Here is a 25,579-nt window from a genome sequence, read left to right as displayed (position 1 = left end):
GCTTAATTTGTGATTATAATTCATGTCTAGCTCGACGGTGAAGGAAAACATCGTGACGAAACCTGCATGTGTCTAATTTCACTGAAATTCTGCCACTTGTGTAGTCCACCAACCCGCATTGCAGCAGCGTGGTAGAATAAGCTCCAAAACCTTCTCCTCAAAAAGGGAGAGGAGGCCTTAGCCCAGCAGTGAGACATTCACAGGCTGTTGCTAATAAAAAAAACTTTTTATATCCCCCCTCCAACACGCTTGCGGAAACTATAAATAACTCCTCAATGACAATAATGAATTTTAATGTATTTTAAATAAAGAGACAGAGCCAATAAAAAAAAAACAAGTTGGCGAGAAAACTTTGAAATGCCGCCGAAGCCGAACAAAATAAGTTAAAAAACATTTCTTAGAATATGACATCTTACAAATGTATTATCAAACTTTCCTTACGACAATTAAAAACACAAAATTACTGAGAATTTCTCACATATATTTTTTTTTCATAAGCAATTTATTATGTATATATATATATATATATTTTCAAATTATTTATATTTATTCTAGTGGCTAACTTATAAGCCTACGATTCAAAGGTTTGAACTCTTGGGTCAGACCAATATAAAATTATTATTATAATTAATTATTTGGTGTTTTCAGTCGAAAAATTCTCAATAACAACCAGAAGCTTGATGAAACAGAATGTCGGTCTTGCGTCTGAATTCATCTCGGCGGGGATGTTTTCAACATTGCTAGGACCTGCCTGTGTCGGTTGAAATACTGCCAAATATATATATAAGCCACAAACCGGTAATGCGACAGCGTGGTGGAATATGCTCCTACACGTCTTCATAATAACTAAAATAAAAAAAATTACTTCATCGTTAGTACGTTTCATGATCATTCATTTTACTTACGACTTACAAATCTAACAACATCCCGTTAATATTACATTATTATGCGTAACGTAAGCACATACAAACAAGCTAAAGTCATTAACTCATTCGCCGTAACGCATAAGCAATATTTAAGGAACAACTGGAAATATTCTAGTTGCTATTAAATAGTCGTAAGATTAACAGCACAATGAAACTAAATATAATACGAACAGACGTCAGGTAATAAATCTTATAACTGTTTATACCAACTGCGAATTAAGTGTAAGCAACGATGTTTTTATATTAACTTTTTCTAAATTTTTAATACAACTTAAATAAAACAATTTTAACATCAGACTAGGCGTCGTAAACAATCGCAATCACGATCGTTTTAAAATTTATAATTAGTCATCATTCGCTTGCTTCATACTAGCACAGCGGGCCTAGACAAGTATACATCGCGATTGTCGATTATTATATACTATTATATATATATATATAAACATATACATATATATATACATATATATATATATATATATATATATATATATATATATATATATATATATATATATATATGTATATATGTCAGAGATAAATCATAAGACGGGTGCCTATTTTATTATGTAGCCGACTGATGGTAATATAAAATATAAAGGAGTATCCCCTTGGTCTCTCGGTCTCTTGCTCTCAGGACAGCGCCAGCGCCGGACGTGCGCACTGATTGATTTAATAAAATCAACATATTGGACGACAATGGCGGCCATTAAAATGGCAATCTCATGTGTTCTGATACGCTTAGCTTCCTGAATTACAGCCGTTGGATATGCAAATTAAATTAAAGCAGTTACGATTTTTTTATTACGATGTGATTGTTTACGAACAATAAGGAGTATTCAAAGCTGACTGCCAATCTTTGCTAATCGGAGTGGCACTCGAAGAAAAAGAAGTTACGATTTATTTTACTACTCTACGAAAATATTAAAATTTAGCGAATGCAGATATTTTATGGTAACGTATAATAAGATGAAATAGATCTGGTGAGGACGTTCCAATTTGTTTAAAAGCGATAGACACTGTGTTTTATTGTGTGTCGTATTTTATAAATTTCTTAGTAACTTCACAAGTAAGCTTGTACCTACATTGCAATAATTTATTTATTCAGCTACCCTGCTTCTTCGATTATTAATTAACCCTGATCTTACGCAATAATAGCTAAGAAACATGCCTAATAAATAAGCGTAGAAATGGTAAAAGAAATGAATACTCGCGTGACTCACGTTCCAGAAATCGATTAAAGTCGTTAGAGAAATAAACCGTTTACCTTGCAGAGGGACGCTGCCGTGTCAGTGATTGTGACTATGGTGGAGCATCGGGACTCTGCGGCGTTGTCTTTGCCAGGGCGTTCCGTGAGTGCTGCCACGAAACACGGTGCTAGTGCGACCGGTATCATTGATACGATACGATCTATCAATACTACTGTGAGATCCAACCAATTTTTCAATTACAATTTCGATCCTAGCATAAAAATTTTATGCGAGAAGGTCTCGCTAAAATTTAAAGCCTAGTGATGAACCGAACCGACCCGTGCAGAACCCTAGCAATTAACCTTGGTTGATTGGATTGATTTTGGTATTTTAGTAATAAAGTATTTAATATTATTGTATGTTAGTAAAGGAATAAGCTGATAGATTTCAGGCCTTAATCTAGCACAGTTGCGTGTACAAGAAATACTACCGTTGAACACTTCTTTGTACATCAATTTTTCTACAAATAAAATAAGGTGTTTTTTTAGTGAAGGAATTTGATTTGTTATTTTATTTAATATTACAATATAACATTTTGTTTAAAGCGTGGTTAGTCGACAATAGTGAAAGTATGTACAGATACGTGTGCCTGGCACAAAGAGTGGTGTCCTGAAGCGTGTATTGCGCTCTTCGATTAAGAGTATAAGGAAAAGACTGTATTAGCCCTACAAGTCAGTTTGTAACGTTGACGGTTAGTCAAGTCGCTCTTACTGGAAAATTTTCATTAGCCACTGATAACGAATGAATATTATGTCCCAAGTCGCTCTAGACTTCAATAGATGCGGAGTTCTCTATTAAATTAAAGAAGTGCCTTTTTAGCAACCAACATAGAACTCTTAGGTTGCACTATCAGTCAAGGTCAGGTACAGCCGAACGATCAGAAAGGTATGATCCATAATGGATTAGTTTTATTTAATTACGGAGCAAATTTATCGATTAACTAGCTGTGCCCGTGGTTTAACCCGCGTGTAACTTGAAGAGATCACTATCATCATACTATTATTAATTTTAATAATAGTATGATGATAGTGATTATAAAAGAGTGAGACAAGGGGATGTAATTTCCCCAAAATTGTTCACTAATGCATTAGAGGATGCGTTCAAGACGCTGCACTGAGAATGGCGAGGCATAAAAATAAACGGCGAGAACCTTTCACAATTAAGATTTGCAGACGATATCGTCATCGTGGCAGAAACCGTGCAGGACATGCAGTATATGCTGAGCATAATGGCTGATTCTTCTGTTTGAATTGGTCTCCAGATGAACTTGGACAAAACCAAGATAATGTTCAATGAATACGTCAACCCGGAACCGATAACTATTAACGGAGTTCCTCTCGAAGTTGTTCAGGAGTATGTATACCTTAGGCAAACTTTGTTGTTGGGTCGAAACAACTTTGAGAAGTGAGCACGTAGAAGAATACAGATGGGCTGGGCAGCGTATTGGAAAATTGATCAATTCTTTTCATGACAAATACCGCAATGCATGAAGACTAAAGTCTTCATAATAAAATATAGTCTAAATAAGTGCGTCTTACCAGTTATGACTTACAGAGCCGAAACGTGGACACTGACAGTGCGTATGGTTCACCATTTTAAGGTCGCTCAGCGAGCTGTGGAGAGGGCTATGCTCGAAGTTGCTCTGAAAGATCGAATCCCAAATGTGGTGGTCCGACGTGGCCCAAAGGATTAGTAAGCTGAAGTGGCAGTGGGATGGACCCATATGTCGTAGATGTGTTCTGGAGTGGAGACCGTGCCTTGGCAAACGTAGCGTGGGACGCCCACCGGCTAGTTGGAATGACAATATACACAAAGTGGCTCGCAGTGGATGGAGACTGAGAGCTGAAGATAGAGCTCAGTGGCGCGCCATTGGAGAGGCCTATGTCCAACAGTGGATGGCGAAGGGTTGATGATGATGACAAAAAGTTATAGTTAACCTTATAAGGTAGACATATAGCAAAACCAAAATTATAATGTTATGCCTTAGTACATAAGCTTAACAATCTGTAATCCATATGTCAACTTATGTTTTATGTTTGTGTGTTTAAATTAATTATTATTATTGTTAAGGTACAGTCGCCAAATTCCGTCCCCGAGCTTAATTTTGTCCCCGTCGGTATATCTTTTTCTAAATAACGCCATCTAGTTTTAATACGTCAAATCTAAAGTTAGTTATGACAGTCGGTCTTTGTAAAACTTTGACGGTGAAACGTTGCTTCTGCCGCAAGATATTTAAAAAAAGAAAAAACTGTCCAAGGTGAGTTTTTAATCGAAATACTATGAGTACTGTTTAAATATGAATGTATTTGAGTTATTGTAATGAAATGTTTGACAAAATTTGTCGTTATTTCTTAGATTTAAATTGATTGAAATTTTATTTAGGTTATGACATGTGCTTTTGGTTTAATGAACGATATCCACAAATTTGACAAATTCTTAATATCGTCCCCTCACTTGAGCCTAATATCTCCCCCGGTTCGGTATTTAGGTCACTTCATCTGTCGTAGGCGTACTTTTTTGACTGTTTTTTTATTTTATTATTAGGTGCCGAAGAGAAAGCTATGGGATCCCGAAGCAATGAAAAAAGCCGTTGAAGCTGTCCGAACTAAAGAAATGGGGTATAAAAAGGCAGTTAAGTTATTTAATGTGCCAAGAGCTACTTTAAAAGATTATGTCAAAAAGTCTGATAAATCTATAGAAGCTATAGTTTCTGGAAAAATGGGAAGAAAACCAATTTTGCCAGTTGAATTAGAAGAGGAGTTGGTAAACTATATTACTATTGTTTCACCGCTACGGACTTAAAACGTATAGCTTTTCAATTGACGATTAGAAATAACATTCCACATCCATACTCACACACTAAAAAGAAAGCAGGTAAAAAATGGATGAAGTTATTTATGGTTCGCCACCCTAACTTGTCGTTTCGCCAACCACAATCGTTATCACGAGCTCGCGTACAAGGTTTTTACTGCTGAAAATGTAATATCTTTTTTTGACATACTGAAACCTGAATTACAAAATATTAATTTCAATCCCAATAAAATATTTAATGTGGACGAAACAGGGATTAGCATCGTTCAGCATAAAGTAAGAAAAATCCTAACGGCGAAAGGTAAGAAAGCAGTTCACAAATTATCGTCTGCTGAAAAGGGAGCGTTAATAACAGTTGTGACTTGTATGTCAGCTTCTGGTCAATTCATTCCTCCATTAATGGTGTGTCCTAGAAAAAACATGAAAGCTGAACTACTTGATGGAGCACCTCCAGGCACCATAGGTGGATGTTATCCTTCGGGATGGATCCAGCCTGAGTTGTTCACAAAATGGCTAATACATTTCGTGTCTATAGTAAAACCATCAAAGGAAGACCCCGTTTTGCTGGCATTGGATGGTCACTACAGCCACAAAAGAAATTTAGGCGAGATTGACATTGGACGTGACAATGGCGTGTCCATAGTCTGCCTGCCTCCTCATTCAACTAACCATATGCAGCCTTTGGACGTTACATTCATGTTTCCCTTAAAAACTTTTTATGCCCAAGAAGTAGAAAATTGGTTAATAAATCATCCAGGGCGGATTGTTACTCACTATCAACTTGGAGGAATATTTGGGAAAGCTTATGCAAAAGCATGTAAAATTGATACAGCTGTAGCTGAAACGGCTTCCGAAAAACAGGAATATTTCCACTCAACGAAAACATTTTCATAGACTCACCACTCCTCTTTCAGCCAATTCAAACAGCACATTATCTATTATAAATGATTTCTCCGTTCCTTTGGAACCCACAAGTTCTAGATCAAGAACACCAACAGCATCACCTAGGTTAAGTAACCCTTCCTCCCCGTTCATAGTTCCAGCTGACATACAACCTGTTCCAGTTGTTGAGCCACCTTCAACGTCAACTAGGCGAGGCAAAGCCATGGTAGTTACGGATTCAACGCATAAACAAGAATTAATAGACTCGGAAAAGAAAAAAAAGAAAAAGATGAAAGAAAAACAGGACAAAAAAGGGTTACAAATTTAAAGAAAAATGAAACAGGAAGCAACAACAAGAAAACCAAAAAGCGACGTAAGAATCAATCTTCTGGCGAGGACACGTCTGAAGAAGACCCAATTTCAGTTTCTACATACGAAGAAAATAGTGACAACGATGACGCTGAATGCCCAGTATGTCAGAAAAGGTTTTCTCAAGATACAAAGGGAGAGAAATGGATAAGATGTTCAAAATGTTTCCTATGGATGCATGAGGATTGTGTTGTAAATCCAGGAATAAATTTTACTTGTGCAATCTGTTTGGAGAATTAAAATTACTTAAACTATACCAATGATTAATAAAAGTCCGATTAGATATAATAATTACGATTAATAATAATTACTTTTAAAGATAAAATTTAGGTTTACGTACTGATTATTATGATCTCAATATCGTCCCCGGGACGTAATTAGGCGTCAAAAAAATATAATTTTAGAATTTCTAGTTTTTTGTTAGTTATTTTTGTAGAAAAAGTAACAGAGTTAAGAAGTTTTTGTTCCAAATAATAAAGAAATGTTTCAACTTAACTCTGATGTCTTATTTATTACTTCACTTGTTACATTATTTAAAAAAAAATGTGTTTTACAAAAAGGGGACGTTATTTGGCGACTGTACCCTACATCTACGCATATTTAACCAATAAATACCAGAATAAGCTGAACTCTATTTAATATTATTGATCGTATAGATCTGATTTCAATTTGCATTGGAAGACGGAGTTTGGAGTTATTCTATAGCAATTGAATCGAATAAATGTTCGACGTGACTTTAAATTGACATAGCTTTATTTTTTATAAATCAATTGAAATGAAACAAAGTGATATTAGCCACAATACATTGTAAGAAATCGCACTCAAATCTGCTAAGCCGTATTTAGGATTGTCGTGCACAAACGCACAGACAAACAGATAAACGGAGAAAATTCTAGCAATCATTGTTTTGGGTTCTATCGTTCATTTACTCATATGTCTTACATGTACAACCGACGAACGGTTTCAGATTTATTATATGTAGATTTGGTGTGCCGATTAGTAATTTGAATTAAATCAATGTCTAGAATTAGACGACCATTCTTTTGAATTGAAACGAGAATTTTGTTGTTTTGTTGAACGTAATCCTGTGTTAATAAAAATAAATGTTCGTCATTGATTGATTAAATGTTTTATTTAAACTGAAAGCTGTTACGCTTTTCGAAGGATGGATTGAAAGAATTATCGCTTTGTCATAGTGGTTTGATGAAAGCTGTTACGCTTTTCGAAGGATGGATTGAAAGCCTTACCGCTTTATCCTGATGATCTGCTGAAAGCTAACACGCTTTGCAGTGAGGTTAGGCTCAAATCTGTCTTGACCCAAGGTTGATGCTGAAAGCTGTAACGCTTTGCAATGTGTTCCAAGTGCTGCTTCTGAGCGATGCTGAAAGCTCGAACGCTATGCTGTATGCTAGAGCTGTAACGTGCTGAAAGCTTGTACGCTTTGCTTTGTGTGAGGTTGAAAGCTGTCTGTAAACACTTTGCTTGCGTGCGTGCCATGCGCTGTGCCATTTAGGCTGGACCTGACGTCGAGAAGCAACGCGAGAGCGCGTTGAAGATCAGAATGGCCGTGTCAGAGATAATAAATTTAAGCGAGTATACGACGTCACTTATTAGAATAGCAACACCACACAACGTGATGTATGTCATGTAGGTTGGTCGGTTGTCAGACGTCAAGTGTGAAAAACATAAGACGGGTGCCTATTTTATTATGTAGCTGACTGATGGTAATATAAAATATAAAGGAGTATCCCCTTGGTCTCTCGGTCTCTTGCTCTCAGGACAGCGCCAGCGCCGGACGTGCGCACTGACTGATTTAATAATGTCAACATATTGGACGACAATGGCGGCCATTAAAATGGCAATCCATTTGAATCCGCAACATATATATAGTATACATATATGTATTCGATTCATCGCGTGATCAACAATTGACCCAGTCAACTGTTTAGTCACTTGTACCTAGCGGTTGGCCTCTGTGCTGGGCCACCTGGTTAGTCTTCCCCCCCGTCGATTATTCTACCCCCAAACATTAATACTCTGGTTGACACTGAGTTCAACTAGGTTCCTATAAGTACTTTTAAATCATACATAGGATTATGTTAATTGCTTAACATAGCGCCAAAACCAAACCAAAACAAATAGCTATTGCCAAAGAATATATATAACCAAAGAGATCTTAAAACATGTGTCGTATTAATAATTGAGATACTGACGCTTAAAGCATGAGTGTTCACAGACCTAAAGCGAGGTTAATCATTTCTATATATTTTGGTAAAATCCGACCCAGTAGAGTTATTCTGTAACAACAAACTCGAGACTCTCCGCGGAAAACGGTCGTCGAAAATGTCCGAAAGTGATAAGCAACATTGATCTTAATAATCATAACATTTCAAGAATACACGCATCAAAATAGTATATCACTACGAGACGAGACGGTTGTCAAAATTTCACGGTCAGTAATGAAGTGATTTCTCCAACCCGCATTGGAGCAGCGTGGTAGAATAAGCTCCAAATCTTCTCCTCAAAAGGGAGAGAAGGCCTTAGCCCAGCAGTGGGACATTAACAGGCTGTTACTGTAATGAAGTGAGTTCTTGCAGAACAGCACTGCAGTTTGGATTTTTCAGGACAATTATAAGAATCAAATAAAACTATATACAAATAAATTACGTACCAGTATTCTTATTTGTGTATCAACTTTTTTTTTTCTTTTTAGCTACGGACTAGCTTTAGTGTTAATTAGTATATTTCAAATTAAGGGATAAAAAAAATAAAATCCGCTGAGTTGGCTTCGCCGGTTCATCTCTTGCCTGAGGTACTTATTACCGAACAAGTTATAGATTTTTGACAGTCAATAAGCAAGTTTAACGTTTCCATAGACAATGAAATAAGAGTACAAAAATGATATATCCGAAACCTCCAAATATGCTTTATCAAATAATTATGATCGAACTTCGGCCACTGAGCGAACATTAGTTAAAATGAAACTTAGAAATAATTTCGAAATAGCAGACACTTCATTGCAATAGCCAATAATTTCAGGAAACTCATCATTTAAAACTATATTCAAATACACTTCAATCAAGATAAGGGTAATTCGACCCATAGCCTTAAGGGTATTAGTGGGTGGAGTTATGAATCAACCCCGCTGCAGTGACTCAACGACCTTCACCTATAGCTGGCACCTGAAAGGTTATGTCATGGTTACATACTTATCTCTGTATCAGCTCTGACGGTATGATAATATGATTCACTTTTATTAACCGGTGACGTCACAGCCAGTAATACAATATCATTTTGTATTCATATATTTATTTATATATTTATTAGAGTCGAGATGGCCTAGTGGTTAGAACGCGTGAATCTTAACCGATGATCGTAGGTTCAAACCACTGAATTTTCATGCGCTTAATTTGTGTTTATAATTCATCTCGTTCTTGACGGTGAAGGAAAAATCGTGAGGAAACCTGCATGTGTCTAATTTCATTGAAATTCTGCCAACACGCATTGGAGCAGCGTGGTGGAATAAGCTCCAAACCTTCTCCTCAAAAGGGAGAGGAGGCCTTAGCCAGGCAGTGGGGCAACAGGCTGTTACTGTACCGTACTGTATATTTATTTATAGAGCAGTCATGGCCCAGTGGTTTAGAAGAGGAGAATTTTAGCAGACGATTTAGAGTTCAAACCCGGTCTGCTTAATTTGTGTTTATAATTAATTTCGTGCTTGACGTAAGAATATATCGTGAGGTAATTTGCATGTTGTAGGTGAAAATTTGCCATGTGTATATAACACGCATTAGAGCAACGGTGAAGCAATCACATAACGTTAGTCATAGTTTCAATTGTCGTAGCCATGACGTACACGTAGAGTTATGGTTGTTATGATGCGAAGATGTGCATGCGTGTATTAAGTTTTTGTCGTTCTATTAATGTTCAGCTTTAAAATGTAGTTATTGATCTGGAGAAATTGCTTATTTACTTCTTTTTGTGCTATAATTATGTCACCGGTTTCTCTTTTTACTTGCTTTTATATCAGTTTTTGTTTTTTTTTTATTTTTTGTTTTATCATTTTCATTATACTTTAATATGATACGGAACGGTGCGGCGCTCTCAACTAAATCAACATAATATAGAAGGAGCAAGCTGAAAATCAGCGCTGGGCTTAGCACAGCACATAGCTGAGCCTGCAACCAATTGCGATACGGTCGTCAATGAAAAAGAGTGGTAAATTAGAAAAAATGTGTCCAATATGAATAATTTGTATCTCATAAAAAATATGTATGTTTTTCTTAAGAGTTACTTTGTAATGTACGACCTATCTGAAGCAATGAATTTTTATTATTATTATTATTATTATACTTAAAAAGTACAAAATGCTCAGTAGGGGGGATTTACGGTTACTTTACTTTTTACTTAATTTATAATCGACAAAAATGATAACGTTTTGAGAATTATAGCGCGAAAATATTATAATATTTAAATAGCGTTTGCTTTTGTGTTTAAAGTGTAATAATAATATATTTTCAAAGTAGCATTTCTTCTTATATATGTATATATAGCGCTTTTATATACATACATATGTTCTAAGACCCTTAACGTCTTCGACTTTAAAAGCTGTTATATTTATTAAAAATTTCTTAGAAATATATTTTATCTGGAATGAAACGGAATTATTACAATATATAAAATAAAATAAGAAATATTAATTAAACTTCACCAATAATAGTTAAAATATATATATTTATATATATACAATTCAAGAGCCGAGATTACATGGCAGGGTATAAAATATCGATCTTAAATTAAGACGGGATTTAATCCAGCACCATCGTGATTTCATGAGCCAATTTTTGCAGACTTATTAAGGCAAGACTGGTAAATGGGGCTTATGGTTTGTCACCATGGTTTGAGATCTTACAAGTCATATCCTTTGTGTCTGTACTTTAACTGACACTCACCATTCAAACCGTAATAAAACAATACTAAGTATTGCTCTTTGGTGGTAGAATGTCTACCAGACAACGAGACTAACCAGACTAACCAGACTAACCTACCCAGAGCAGCTTGCACAAAGCCCTACCGCCAAGTTACAATTTACGGCGAAGCCCCGCGTAGAACTTATCATTTTTGCCGTCTCTCTTCCAAGCTGTACGAACACATTCTATCATTACTTGTTCAGCATTAGTAATGTCTATAAATCTAATATTTGTTGCTTCAATGCCCACGCACCTCGTAAAGTAATAACGGCTCTGTATACAGACGATCAAGAAATACACAGAACCCGTCAGACATGTAACGTTTTGTTTTAATGATATCTAAAATATTTCTTTTAAAATAAAAGAGAAACCAATTATTATGTAAAAAATAAAGCCGTTAAGAAGATATTAATACAATATTTCTTGCATTATGATAATTTTTAGATGTTCCGTTCCGTAACAGCCTGTGAATGTCCCACTGCTGGGCTAAAGGCCTCCTCTCCTCTTTTTGAGGAGAAGGTATTGGAGCTTATTCCACCACGCTGCTCCAATGCGGGTTGGTGGAATAAGATTTATTTTTAGGTTTTTAGATGTAGTGATATTAAAATTATAATTGATTATAATTTAAGTATGAATTACTGGTTGTAGGGCTTTGTGCAAGCTCGTCTGGGTAGGTACCACACACTCCTCAGATATTTTACCGCAAAACAGCAGTACTTGGCACTTTTGTGTTTCGGTTTAAAGGGTGAGTGAGCCAGTGTAATTACAGCCACAATGGATATAGCATCTTAGTTCCCAAGATTGGTGGCGGATTGGCGATGTAAGTGATGTCTATGCTCGTTCGCCTATATATTTATATAAGCGATATGACACTGACTATATGAGTCATCGCAAGATTTCCGAAAGATATAGGCGGATTGACTTGAAATTTAACAATGCCAAGCTCCAAACCTCGTTAAATGTAGAGGCTTTAGCAGACTAGCCGAGGGACATTTATAGGATGCTAGTTTTCGATCGCCTTCTGTTTCCAACCTTGCTTCATACCAAATTTCATCAAAGTCAGCGGTGGTTTAGCCGTGAAATCGGCGCTAACTTTCGCATTATAAAATTAGTATATAGAAGGATTATTTAAAAAAAAACTATCGATATTAACGTTCATTCTCCAAAGACCCACCATTACATGGCGATCGGGCCAAGATTCGAATCCAGTATCATCGGAACATTAACAAGTAGAAGATAAAGTAATAAGTCTACCAGGAACACTTGATCGATTATATAATAATGTCATTTTTTTTATTTCAAATTACATATAATTATATACCAAGTAGATATAAAATATATGTATATACGTCATGACTGTAAAGAAGGTTATGCACTATCGTTTACATGATGTGACAGATAGGAACATTACATTTAGAGTTGAGCGTAATCAACTCCTTTTGTAATCAGATTAACAATCCGAATGAAAGTAATCATGATTACATGTAATCGTTAATCAAGATTACAAATGTATGAATGATTATAACATAATACATTAATTTAGCTTTACGTAACGGTTTAATATTTTCAATTGAGCCGTCTCGTCAAAAACAAATTTTACAAATTATAACAGTAATATTATTTATCTTTAATCCTACGTGAATTCGAAAAATTATATGCTTAACCGATTGTATTTCAGATGCCAGATGAACGATAAGGCGACGACGTATGGCCGGCGAGCCAATAGCCTAGTGCGCAGAGGAGATGGAAATCTCCTGTATCCACCTTACTGCATTGAACTAATAACTTCCAAAGCTCCCCAAAAGGGCTTCGAAGCCTTAGAGCAGAAGTGGAACATGTACTGTTTACTCTTTACTTTATCCATTCAATAAAATGGTGTCCCAGAGTAAAGATAATCGAAACCAGCTAAGGAATCTAGAATCCTAGAAGAGAAGAAGAATGATACTAAGACAACTGGCGCAAATTCCGAGCCAATGAACATCTCGTCGCAAAGTGCAATGCAAACTTTAACATTATTAGCATATGAATAAGAACTAAATTTTCATCAATTTGCATTTCTAAAGTTTAGTTTATGATGCTGTCTGGCAATGGAAACATGGAGTCACATTAAAATAACGTAAATCAATTTATTGATAGGATACAGCACGGAATGTAAGTCTGAGGAGATAATAATAATAATATAATAATAATAATAATATCCTGGGACATTAATCATATTTCTTTTGTAAATACATACTTATATAGATAAGTACACCCAGACTCAGGACAAACAGACATGGTATGCACACAAATGTCTGCCCTGGGTGGGAATCGAGCCCACAACTATCGGCGTAAAAGGCAAGTATCTATCAACCTCGCCAACCGGCCCGTCTAGATTAATAATTAATTATTCAAAAATGTATGACTGACAAACAACACCTTAAAGGGGGGGGGGGGGCCCTTTAACCAGTTGGTCTAAGAAGATGAAATTCTTCTCCTAAATGGGGGCTTCTCCTTTTTTATCAAAATATAACAATGAAATGCTATGTAAATGAACATTATGTATTCTAAAGTTACATAAAGTAAGATTGAATGAAGATCAACCTCGTCCAGAGTGAAAAGTCTTTTTTTATAATATGGGTAGGCAGGAAGCATATGGGTCACCTGATGGTAAGTGGTGACCAACGCCCATAGGCCTTGGCATTGTAAGAAATGTTAACCATCGCTTACATTGCCAATGCACCACCAACCTTGGGAACTAAGACATTGTGTCCCTTGGCCTGTAATTACACTGGCTCACTCACCCTTCAAGCCCGAACACAATGAAAAGTTTAAATTAATAACCATTTTTAAATTTGCATTATAAAATTAAAATTTTTAGATAAAGGAAAGAATGTTTCTTATAACTAATGTTCGCTCAGAGGTTAAAAATAGAAAAAAATCATTATTAAAAATTTTATGAAAATAATAAATTTGCATATTTTGAACATTTTTTTTCTACTCTTATTTAATTATTTTTTTTTATTGATAACAATAAAGCATGTCAAATGCTACAAGATTTGTGACTATTTAATTTATATTTTATTATATTATAATTTAATTTAAATAAATGTCTTATCATGCTGAACCCATGTAACTTAAATATAAGTCTTAAATAATGTAAATTTGCAAGCAGGAGGTAAAGTACAGTACCTACAGTCGAACAAAGAGACGTTGCATATTATTTATAATTTAAGATATAGCCCATGGTCAAATAAAATAACATAAAATTATACTTGATTCAACTAAAAGCACTTCTGTGTCATATTTTATTACATTAATTTCAATATCAAAGAACCAACAGGATCATAAGTAGATTTTACCGAGGATTCAGAGGAAAACCAGCATGAAAGCTCAGTAGTGATTCTTGCTCATAATTCCAATAACATTTTTGTATTATATATTTATAAATTTATATATCATATATAATTTTAAAATGATATTCTTATATGCTTCTTAAATTAATTACAGATATTTAAACTTATATCTAAGCAATTTTTAATAATAAAATTTAGATTGATAATAAAATATATAATATCACATATTTAATTTTATCATTGTTTTAACAAAAAAACTAATAATGGTTTTAGTTATATACTGCATTAATTTTTTTAATGTATTTATGATATAAGTCATTTCAATAAACGGCAACCGCGAAAGGGCGGTAAATGAAAATTGATTTTCAATTTACTTACTTTTCCAAAATTAACGGTAAAACAGGTAAGAAAATATATTGTACAAGTGATTATTACAAATAGGAATTTGGAAAAATAAATTATTATATGTACTTACGCAATTTCTACGTCTCCCTTTCAGAGTAATTCATAGGCACCCATATAAATTTAGCCCCTTTTGATGTCCAAAATAGAAAACTAAACACTGAACACAACGCTGTGAAAATTTATCACTTTGTCCATTATGTAGCCAATAAAATACACATCCCGCCTGATCAGATCACGGTTTAATGAAAAACTGAAAATTGTCTGAAAATTATTTTAATTAAGTGCGAAATTTCTTAAACGTTACAACTATTATCTGAAATCACTTATAATCTATTCGTAAAACACAATGGTCCGCGGTAAAAAGGCGCTCATGCCCGAAGCCACCACGTCCGTATATTTTCACAAATTCAACTCGATTTTAGGAATTCACAAAATAAAATGATGTGAATGACATGTATTTTTGACATGCGCAGACCGTCCATTGCAAAAATGGTAGCGACATCTATTAGCTTTAATATGATAAATTTTAATAGTATCTTATCATCTCACTTTGACGAGTTCAGCTATTATTCGCCAGATGGCGGTAAATAATATCTATGTGACGTACAAAACATAGACAGCGTTGCACAAAACACAAATTGTGTTGTACAAAACACAGATGGCGTTATAAATAATTAATTTAGTATTTATAAAAGTTATAAAATGTAGAAAAATATTCAAAACATAATTTAATTGTTAAATATTCAGCTAAGTTTAAACAAAATAATTAACTATTAAGTCTTAAACAAAATATTAAGTCTAGATGTGTAATTATATCTTTAAGTAAGGTTTTTTTGTTTTCTTGTATCTATTAACGTTATGAGCTCGTATTGTATTATAATATTATTATTATGTAAGCTATTGCCATGTATTACTTATAATTCGATTTATTTATACTTTCCTGTTATATTCAGAGAAAAGATGTACATTAGCCAATACCATTTTATTACAAATATTGACAGTCTGTTTTCGTAAGCTTATTTCAATACCATTAAAAATTATTTATTAATTGCTAATGCTGGCAACATTCACATACCTACATTACATTTTCAAGTACTTTCGCATTCTTAAATACGCGTATTCAACTCCTAGCCCCAAATATTTTATTATAATAATTCTGATGTTCACTACCTAAAAGGTTGTCTGGAAAAGATTGCTGTGATATTTTATTTAGGAAAAACACAGCTTAGTATTACATTTAATTAAACAATAATTTCTAAAATATACACCAAACTTTCCAGATATCGAGTGCAAAAACATTGGAGTGGTGCAAGAAGGAAAAAAACGAAATAAAACCGCCTTATATACTTTTTTTTTGTGTTTTAATAATTTATATTCTAACTTAATAAACACGTTAGAAATAATAATTAACCAGGATAATGAGCGATGATTCCAATCCAAAGTCCAGTTAGTTGTGTTATTGCGTTTATGTACAAGTATATATATGTATGTATAAATTTCAATATATATTTCAATTGGAGAATTCAAGCGAAAGATTGAAACAAAAAAGCGTATGTAAATAGTAATAACAATTATTTTGTCATTATAATCATTGTATGTATTTTCTTTAAAGGATCTTAATAAATAAAAATGAATGTTTGTATGTTTTTTTGCGTTGGTCAGATATTATGTTTTTTACAAGCTAACTTCAAAAGGAGCTGAATAGAGTAGAAACATATAATTTTTCAGTTATTTATATTTATAAAATCATTTAGACTGTCTGAATATCAACGCACAGAGAAAAACTTTTGAGTCTAGAAAGCTGCAATTTGGAATGTAAATTTATTTTACACCGTAAGCATCTGATAGAAGGGATTTTTGGAAATTTCAATTTTTGAAAAGTTGGACGGTAGCTTGTTTCATATAAGCGAGCAAACAAATAGGCTATTAGCCCATAGACATTGCCACTGTAAGAAATATAGTACTGGCTCACTCACCCTTCAAAGCGTGACACAACAATACTAAGTACCTACTGCTTTTTTGCGGTAAAATATCTGATGAGAGAAGATACCCAGACGAGCTAGTCGAGTCTATTACGAACTAGTCTGTCAAGTAGACTAATTAAATACATTTTAGGACATAAGTAAAATATCAATTAAAAGAAGTAATCAATCAAAATAGTTATTAATAAAAGGACATATCGAGACACGAAAGGAACAATAAAAATTAGTTAATTATGTGATAAGAATCATTTACAACCTTACTTAAAAAACGTTCCTTAGAGGCTGTTTAGTAAAAACACTGATTTCTCTCTTTCTGTCATTATTGATTGGACATTCGAAAGAAAACAGCGTTGTTTAACTAATGTTCCGCTAAGCAATGTTTATAAGTCGCTTCCCCCTTCCTTCCTAACTCTACGCGTGCTGGCTCTCGATGTCACCGCCTAACTTTAACATCAATTCCATCGCGCACAAAGAAATTTGGCAACTCCTTTCTTTGTCGCTCTACCAAATAATGGAATTCTTTGCCAGCTCACGAGTTCCCCTCCTCTTACAACCCGGGTTCCTTCAAACTAGGCGTGAAGAGGCATCTTGCGGGCCGGCAAGGCGGGAGCAGCTAGTGCAGAACCTTCATGCCGACTGTACTGGCCGTCGTCGCATTTGGACTCTACTACCACTTACCATCAGGTGAAGTAGAGTTATTTGCCCTCCCGGCAAATATATATATCACATCGATTTTATACACTATAATAATAGTATGCAAAGAGTAGGATAAACAAAAGCGTCCGTGACGGTAAAGATATGTGCCGCCAGTCCTTGTCCACAGATAATCACTAAAAATCTATGCTAATATTAAAAATTACTTCAGTAACTTGTACGAAAAAGGGTTGATTTTTAGTATCTGTAAGCAATCTATTTATACAGGCGTCGGCCGTTGCAGATAATATATCACATAAGTTTTACATCCCGACTTCGGAAAGTAATACTCGAGTTCAAAACTGGACATCACTTATAAAAAAAAAGTCATAAAATACTTTTTTATACCTTCATAGTTGTATGCAGCAATATTTAGCAGAATTAGCTAAAGTATCCTCATCTATACTAATATTATAAATGCGAAAGTCTGTCTGCTACGATTTCACGGCTGAGCCACTGAACAGAATTTCATGAAATTTTATATGAAGTAAGCTTACAATCGCCTCCAATAAGCGGACGTAGCCACGGGCAACAACTAGTATTATATAATATTAAATATCTTATGTACATGGCACAAAATTATATGCGAAACATACTGGCATCCTAACGATTACTTTCATCAATTTACTTGCATGAAAACTGTAAGATGAGTTCAACCCTGCATCCTACTGGTGGTAGGGCTTTGTGCAAGCTCGTCTGGGTAGGTACCACCCACTCATCAGATATTCTACCGCAAAACAACAGTACTTGATATTGTTGTGTTCCAGTTTGAAGGGTGAGTGAGCCAGTGTATTTACAGTCACAAGGGACATAAAATCTTAGTTCCCAAGGTTGGTGGCGCATTGGATATGTAGGTAAGCGATGGTTAACATTTCTTACAATGCCAATTTCTAAGGGCGTTGGTGACCCCTTACCATAAGGTGGCCCATATGCTCGTCCGCCTTCCTATTCTATATGAAAAAAAACCTTCACAATCGCTTGTTTTGAGCACTGGGCCATATCTAACTTATTTCTTGGAAAATATTTTTAAGTCAAATATGTAAATAGGTACCAAAACGTTAAATCAACGCATTTGTCCCAAAAATGCTAATAACAACCTCGGACCTCGCTGAGCTTTAGTTCATGAGTTATTAAGAGATTTCAATGGAGAAGGCATTTTAGTTATTTCGTACGAGATTACGATTATAAAATAATAAAACATATGTAGTGTTTTGTTCAAGTCCTATATCCTATTCCAATCGAAGGAGTTAATATAAACCAAAGGTCAGATTTAAATATTATTAATTTAATATATTAATAATAAGCAAGCAATTGTAGTAAAAAAAGTTATCTACACACCCATAACAAAAACACAAATACCCTCAAACATATATATATATACTCATACATACACGACACACAGCCACATACACACACACAAACACACACACATGCGCTCACACGCACATATTCACAAGCACACATTACTTTTTATTTCTATTAGCATAAGTATAGCTTTAGTTTTTCTCCTGTTTTCTATAAAATAAAACAAATAAATAGTTCCTTACCTAAAAAGGGGGAGCCAGGAGACCCTTAGCACAGGGCAACCTAGTACATTTCCTAAGATTGGTAACGCATCGGTGATGAAACGTATGGTTAATATTTCTTACGATGCCTATGTTTTTTGTAGGAGGCTTCCACTTACCAACAAGTCATCCATTTACCATCCGCCTAAATATATTCTTTTCAATATGTACCTCATAATATTAAATGATCAATTATTGCATATATATGTCGTCGGTTACGAATAATTAGTAACTTGGTTGATTTTGCTGTAACGGTGGGATGAGAACGCTGTGGCGTAACGATTCATATGATCGGAATCGCTTGTAACATTTTAATGGTTGGAGAGCGATGAATCGGAAGCTCGATTCATTACAGTGAGAGATACAGTTCGGACCTTCCAGACGGAACCGTTGGTTCACGCAACTCAGTCGCCGTCATATATATGTATATTTCGTGTATCTCAAAAATGGCTTAAATTATGTATTTAGACACAGGTTTTGCTTTTAAAGTTTATTTACATACTGTCATTCCGCAAAAACAATTAGAGCCACACAAAAATATAACATAGCAAATGTATTATATTAATTTAATAATATAATGAAATCGTTAATATATTTTATTTTTCGTAAATCGGCATCATACGATCCTTCTCAGAACCTCGGCACAGGTAGAAATTACGTCAGCTGGTATCTATCAAACTATTCTGAGGTCAAAGAGAACAAACAGGTTTGTTTTATAACATGCTCTTGTGTAGTGATTCGTTCACATATTTATATCTTTGCTATCAACATACACACATACGACATGAAAATCGCGCTTGTCACTTCAATAGACCTTCATAGTGAAGTGCTGCTAATTATATAAAGGGACGTCGGGAAGCCGGGCTACCGGATTGTTCATTCGTGAACTCGTTAGCACGGGAATCCATGGTCGGAGTTATGCTCGGGAAACGTTAAAATAATAAGACTGCAACGTTGACTTTTGTCACTATTTTAATTACAAAAACTTCAATTTCGTATACAATCAGAGATTACAGTAATAATTAACGATTTAGAGCCATTGGGTTTGCGAATGATCACCGCATACAACCGCTGTCAACCAGTCCATGATTGACGTGACGTTCGCCCGTCGTGACGAACGCAACGGTCCATTCGGTGTTATCCGGTCTAATAAACTAAACAGAATAATTTATCAACGATAAAAAAAAACAATATAAATTATCTCTCAAAATTACCTAACTTTCATTATTTAATAACCTCACGCGCCGTTATATAATAATATTCTAAATCCGAAACACGCTGCATCTTCTGGTATCAGCCCGCATCTGTAGTCTCCTTTTTGAGAAGAAGATTTTGGAGATTACTCCACCATTTTGCTTGGTTGCGGGTTGGTGGATATACGTGGGAGATTATCGGCCACACGCAGGTTTCCTGACAATATTTTGAATGTCAATTGTAATCACATGTTAAGCATAAAATACAGTGATGCCCGAATTTGAACTTGAAATCATCTGAGCCATCACGGCTCATTGGCTTAGAAGTATTTACAATTTACAATATAAATAAAAGATCAATCATCATTATCAACAGCTAATCATTGCCCACTGCTGAACTTAGGCCTCTCCCAAGGAGCGCCAAAGCTCCCAGTCCATACACTACACAAAATAAAAGATAGATAGAAGATAAATGCGTCTTTAATACCATATATCATATGTTAGGTTTGGTAAGAGGTTAGTTTATTTTTCTGCCTCGGACATTTCTGTGGAATCAGCTTTTGCCGATGGTTTTTCCGAACCGTATGACTTCTAAACCCTCAAGAAAAGAGGCAGCGCATTGGCAACCTCCTCGGTGTTTCAAATGTTAACGAGTCTCGTTACATCAGTTGTCATGTCCCATTGCCCCTTACACAGAAATAGATTATATATGTATGCTTATGTACGAAAATTTAAATAATATAATAATAATGTCCGCCAGACCGATTTCGGCCACGGCGGCCAATCTCAAGAGAGATTAGCCAACTACGCAGGAGATATTATCGTGCACAAGTGTGTGCGCAAACAGAGCTGCACTCTCTATTCCCTAACTCTCATAATCTGATGGGACGGCAATCCGACACGACCGGAAAGAGTTCAGGCGCAGGACCAACGGCTTTACGTGCTTTCCGAGGCACGGGAGTGTACAAACTTCCAACTTCCAGACTCCGAGCTGTTACTGCGACATTTAAATAAAAACTTATTTGTTCAAGCGATTTCTATTCGACGTGAAATAGTCAATACATATCTATACTATATATACTATATATATATATATATATATATATATATATATATATATTTTGATGAAATTGGGTATGGAGCAAGCTTTTTTTACTGGTGGTAGGGCTTTGTGCAAGCTCGTCTGGGTAGGTACCACCCACTCATCAGATATTCTACCGCTAAACAGCAGTACTTGATATTGTTGTGTTCCGGTTTGAAGGCTCACTAGCCAGTGTAATTACAGGCACAAGGGACATAAAATCTTAGTTCCCAAGGTTGGTGGCGCATTGGCTATAAGCGATGGTTGACATTTCTTACAATGCCAATGTCTAAGGGCGTTTGGTGACCACTTACCATTAGGTGGCCCATATGCTCGTCCACCTTCCTATTCTATAAAAAAAAAAAAAAGCTTGAACCCCCAGGAAGGACATAAGACATAGGACTTCCTTAACACGCGGGCGAAGCCGCAGGCGAAAACTATCACGATATAAATATATCTCTAGTAGAATTTATATTAAAAATAAAAAATATTTTATGTTTCGTAATTATTATTAAATCTTGCCTAACGTTATGTGTCTGTCTGTAACCGATATAGCGTTAAGCAAGGCCTGAATGACATCATGACCCGCCAGTTTATACCTAGACTATAGTCCGAGAGCTGAGTGGAAAAATAGGCTTACTTATTATAACACAAGTTAAAATCAAATTCCAACCCATCTTCAATAAAGAAGCATTACACTTGATTAATGACTGTCGAAAACCAACCAACCACCAGTTCAGAAAGAAACAGCAGATCAGCAGAGATGTCAAGAGAGATGACAAATTGTTTATTGTAGTCCTCATGGTATTTAAAAGTACACGGTTTTACATTACAACTTTTTTTTTTTATATTTGCTTAGTGCATAAAAAAAGTACAAAGAGAAAAATAATTAACAGATTATAAATGATTTCGTATATTCATTATTCCTTTTTTTTATCAATGTTCTTTTATTAAAAATAAAAATACAAAATTGTATAATTAATTTATACAATTTCGCTTTCAAATTATTTTATATATCTTTCTTTTTTTAATTATTAAAGCTGTATGTATAAAATACGGTGCTTGGCGGCTGTTTAGTTAAACAGTGATTTATCTCTGTCTATCATTATTGATTTGACTAAGCAACGTTTATAAGGCCGGTGATGTTATGAATTCTCTGTTTATAAAAGTCAGTCGTTGCATGAACGTAAATCGACCGTCGCCGCCTGTACTATCATACATCCGGGTAACTCATACATTATGTATGAAACAGTCAGCTGATGTATGCGTTAGCACATTCTTATACTAGATCAAAGTCTATCTTACCTAGAAATATGAGTGAATATTATGAAAAGTCATTTAAATCGCATATGACATCATTTGTGGGTTTTTTTAACAAAGATTGAATCCATTCAGCATTTCTAATTAAATACAACTAACTCAAAAAAACCTCTATAATATGTTAGGATTATTTGGATATCCTGTTGATTCCAGATGATGGTGCAGCTGCATCATCGAAGTCATTGATCAGACTAGCAAAATTGCTCATATCCCTTGAACTATTAGCAGAGCTGATGATCTTCAAGCAACTGAAAAGATTTTCTTTAATAGCTAAGAACATTCTTCAACCTCTTCACATTTCAAACAAAAATATCAAAAGAGGTTCATGCCTTAAGACCTACAATGCCACAGATAGACACAAAGATATACACGCCTCCATCTTGCCTCTGTTTTTGCACACCAAATAAAATACACACAGTGTTACAAAGTATGCAATCTGAAGAGCTGTAAAATGGGGATGTTTTATTTACTAAAAAGCAATTTCTACCAGACAGCCTAACATGAGAATTATTGCTACATAGATATAATTATAAAATGCATTACTATCTAGAAATAACATCTATAAATACATGTATATATACATTTGTATATGTATATTTATATTATATATATAATTTTATTTATATATATTTATATATAAATTTGATTAGTGTGTTGACCACCGTTAATATTAACCATTCCTTAAATTGCTAATACGTTTCCAATCTCGGAAGCTATGATGTAACGTCTCTTGTGTCTGTTGTTACATTGCTCACTACGGGCACAAGAAATGTAGTTGGTCAATATGGCGATGATGGTACCATCAAGTTCATTTGCCGCCCCGCCCACCTATTGATATATAAATTAATTTAAAAAAAAAACTATATTTAACTAAATATATGCAACGTGTAAAGTGTAGGCGGGTCATTATTTAGCCAATAAATGCAACAAAATATTTTAATTGCATTCCTACCTTTATATTGCATCAAACCCACTGTCCCATATTTCAATATTTTTCTCTTGTTGTGTTTTATAGTCGTTAAAATGTTTCTTTAGTATTTGCATAAAAGAAAAAAAAAATAACAGATTGTAAATGAGCCCGTATATTAAATATTATTACATTTAAAAAAAAAACAGAATTTTTTCAATTTTGCTGTCGAATTATTGTATATATATATATAAGTCGAGATGGCCCGGTGGTACGAACGCGTGAATCTTAACCGATGAACGTGGTTTCGAACCCGGGCAAGCACCACTGAATGTTTATGTGCTTAATTTCTGTTTATAATTCATCTCGAGCTTTTCGGTGAAGGAAAACATCGTGAGGAAACCTGCATGTGTCTAATTTCATCAAAATTCTGCCACATGTGTATTCCACCAATCCGCATTGGAGCAGCGTGGTGGAATAAGCTCCAAAAAAACCTTCTCCTCAAATAGGGAGAGGAGGCCTTAGCCCAGCAGTGGGACATTTACAGGCTGTTACTTTATAATTATTTAAGTTCTGATTATAAATTGAATTGAAACCTTTGATATGATTTTTAAATAATAACATATCTCTTATATTTGTCCACAGATTACAAATAATATATGTAATTACTTCTAGATACGTGCATATATTACATGCGTTAAATTAAAAAATATATCAAAAAACGAAGCAGTAGAATAAAATATTGATGATATAAGTTTAGTGACCTAAGTTATTATTTTATGGATTTATTTAGTGTCCTACGGATTTCTAACCACAGAACACCTAAGACACATCGGTATTCGGCCCCATCCGGCGGGACCGAATTTGAATATACCATACGTCCTCTTTGAACATTCACACCATTTTTATATCTTTTTAACTATTAACTGCGCCATTTTATTTTTTCTCTTTACATTCCATTTAAAATTTTGAAAATTAGTGATTATAAATCCCACTAAATAAATATTTATAAATAAAAAAAATTGATAATTTTTAAAATAAATATAATAACAATTGCTTTAATTAAAAATATAGTTCTTTTCCAATATAAATTTATATAAATAACGTAAAACGAAAAACATTTGACGATCTGTGTAAATTATGGTTTTTGATCATTTTATGTTGATGAATATTTTTAATAGTTTAAAATACCAACACCAACGCCGATTGCGTTCAGCCTAGATTGGCATCCCACGCTGAATGACCTAGACAGACGAGTAACCTTTAGTTTTACCTGTAGACTAGACTAATGTAATCGGCTAATTTTATTGACTCGATGCAGCTTCGTGACTTGAAAAAACCTTGTTCATTCTTAAACAGAAAAAGTAAAAACAAAATGGCGGATAGACTACAGCTGATGTAGATTATAATGCAAGTTGCATTCAATCAATTGTAATCATATTATTATTAGAACGATTTAACGATTAATAATAAATTTATCATCTAACTTCTGTAAAGAATGATATTTTTTCATGGCGTTTGCGTTACGTACTGTCAATTTTAGGGAGTCTTCTTCTAGTGTTAACAATAAATCCCTGATAGTAACTATCTATCGAGGTATTCTAATTCAGAGTTAAACGTTGTGAAATACTATTCGACACAAAATACTTGGAAACTGACTCTCAATACACTGTCCTTTAAAAGAGGAATACAATTTCTTAGCACAAGCCCGAATGGATCGTTCCTCCCAAAATTCTACTGCCAAAAAGACACAACTTAGTATTGTTGTGTTCCGGTTTGAAGAGCGAGTGAGCTAGTGTAACTACAGGCACAAGAGATATAACATCTCGGTGGCGCATTGGCGATGTAAGGAGGTGGATATTCTCGCAGCGCCATTTGCTCGTTCATCTA

The 25,579-nt window shown here is 34.6% G+C and overlaps 1 protein-coding gene across 5 annotated transcripts in view; it reads right to left on the bottom strand.

The window, feature by feature from the left end:
- Positions 1–15,407, bottom strand: part of LOC126779167 (R3H domain-containing protein 2-like) — a 73,723-nt gene extending 58,316 nt beyond the window's left edge. For all 5 annotated transcript variants that reach the window (XM_050503050.1, XM_050503054.1, XM_050503051.1 and 2 more), the window contains exon 1: positions 15,019–15,407. The gene's annotated coding sequence lies outside the window, so the exon portion shown is untranslated. The remainder of the gene's footprint in view (positions 1–15,018) is intronic.
- Between the last annotated feature and the right edge of the window lie 10,172 nt (positions 15,408–25,579).

The sequence above is a fragment of the Nymphalis io genome, chromosome 28, assembly GCF_905147045.1.
Source record: "Nymphalis io chromosome 28, ilAglIoxx1.1, whole genome shotgun sequence".
Taxonomy (NCBI): domain Eukaryota; kingdom Metazoa; phylum Arthropoda; class Insecta; order Lepidoptera; family Nymphalidae; genus Nymphalis; species Nymphalis io.
The sequence above is the reverse complement of the archived record's forward strand: the minus strand, read 5'-3'. Positions and strand labels throughout refer to the sequence as shown.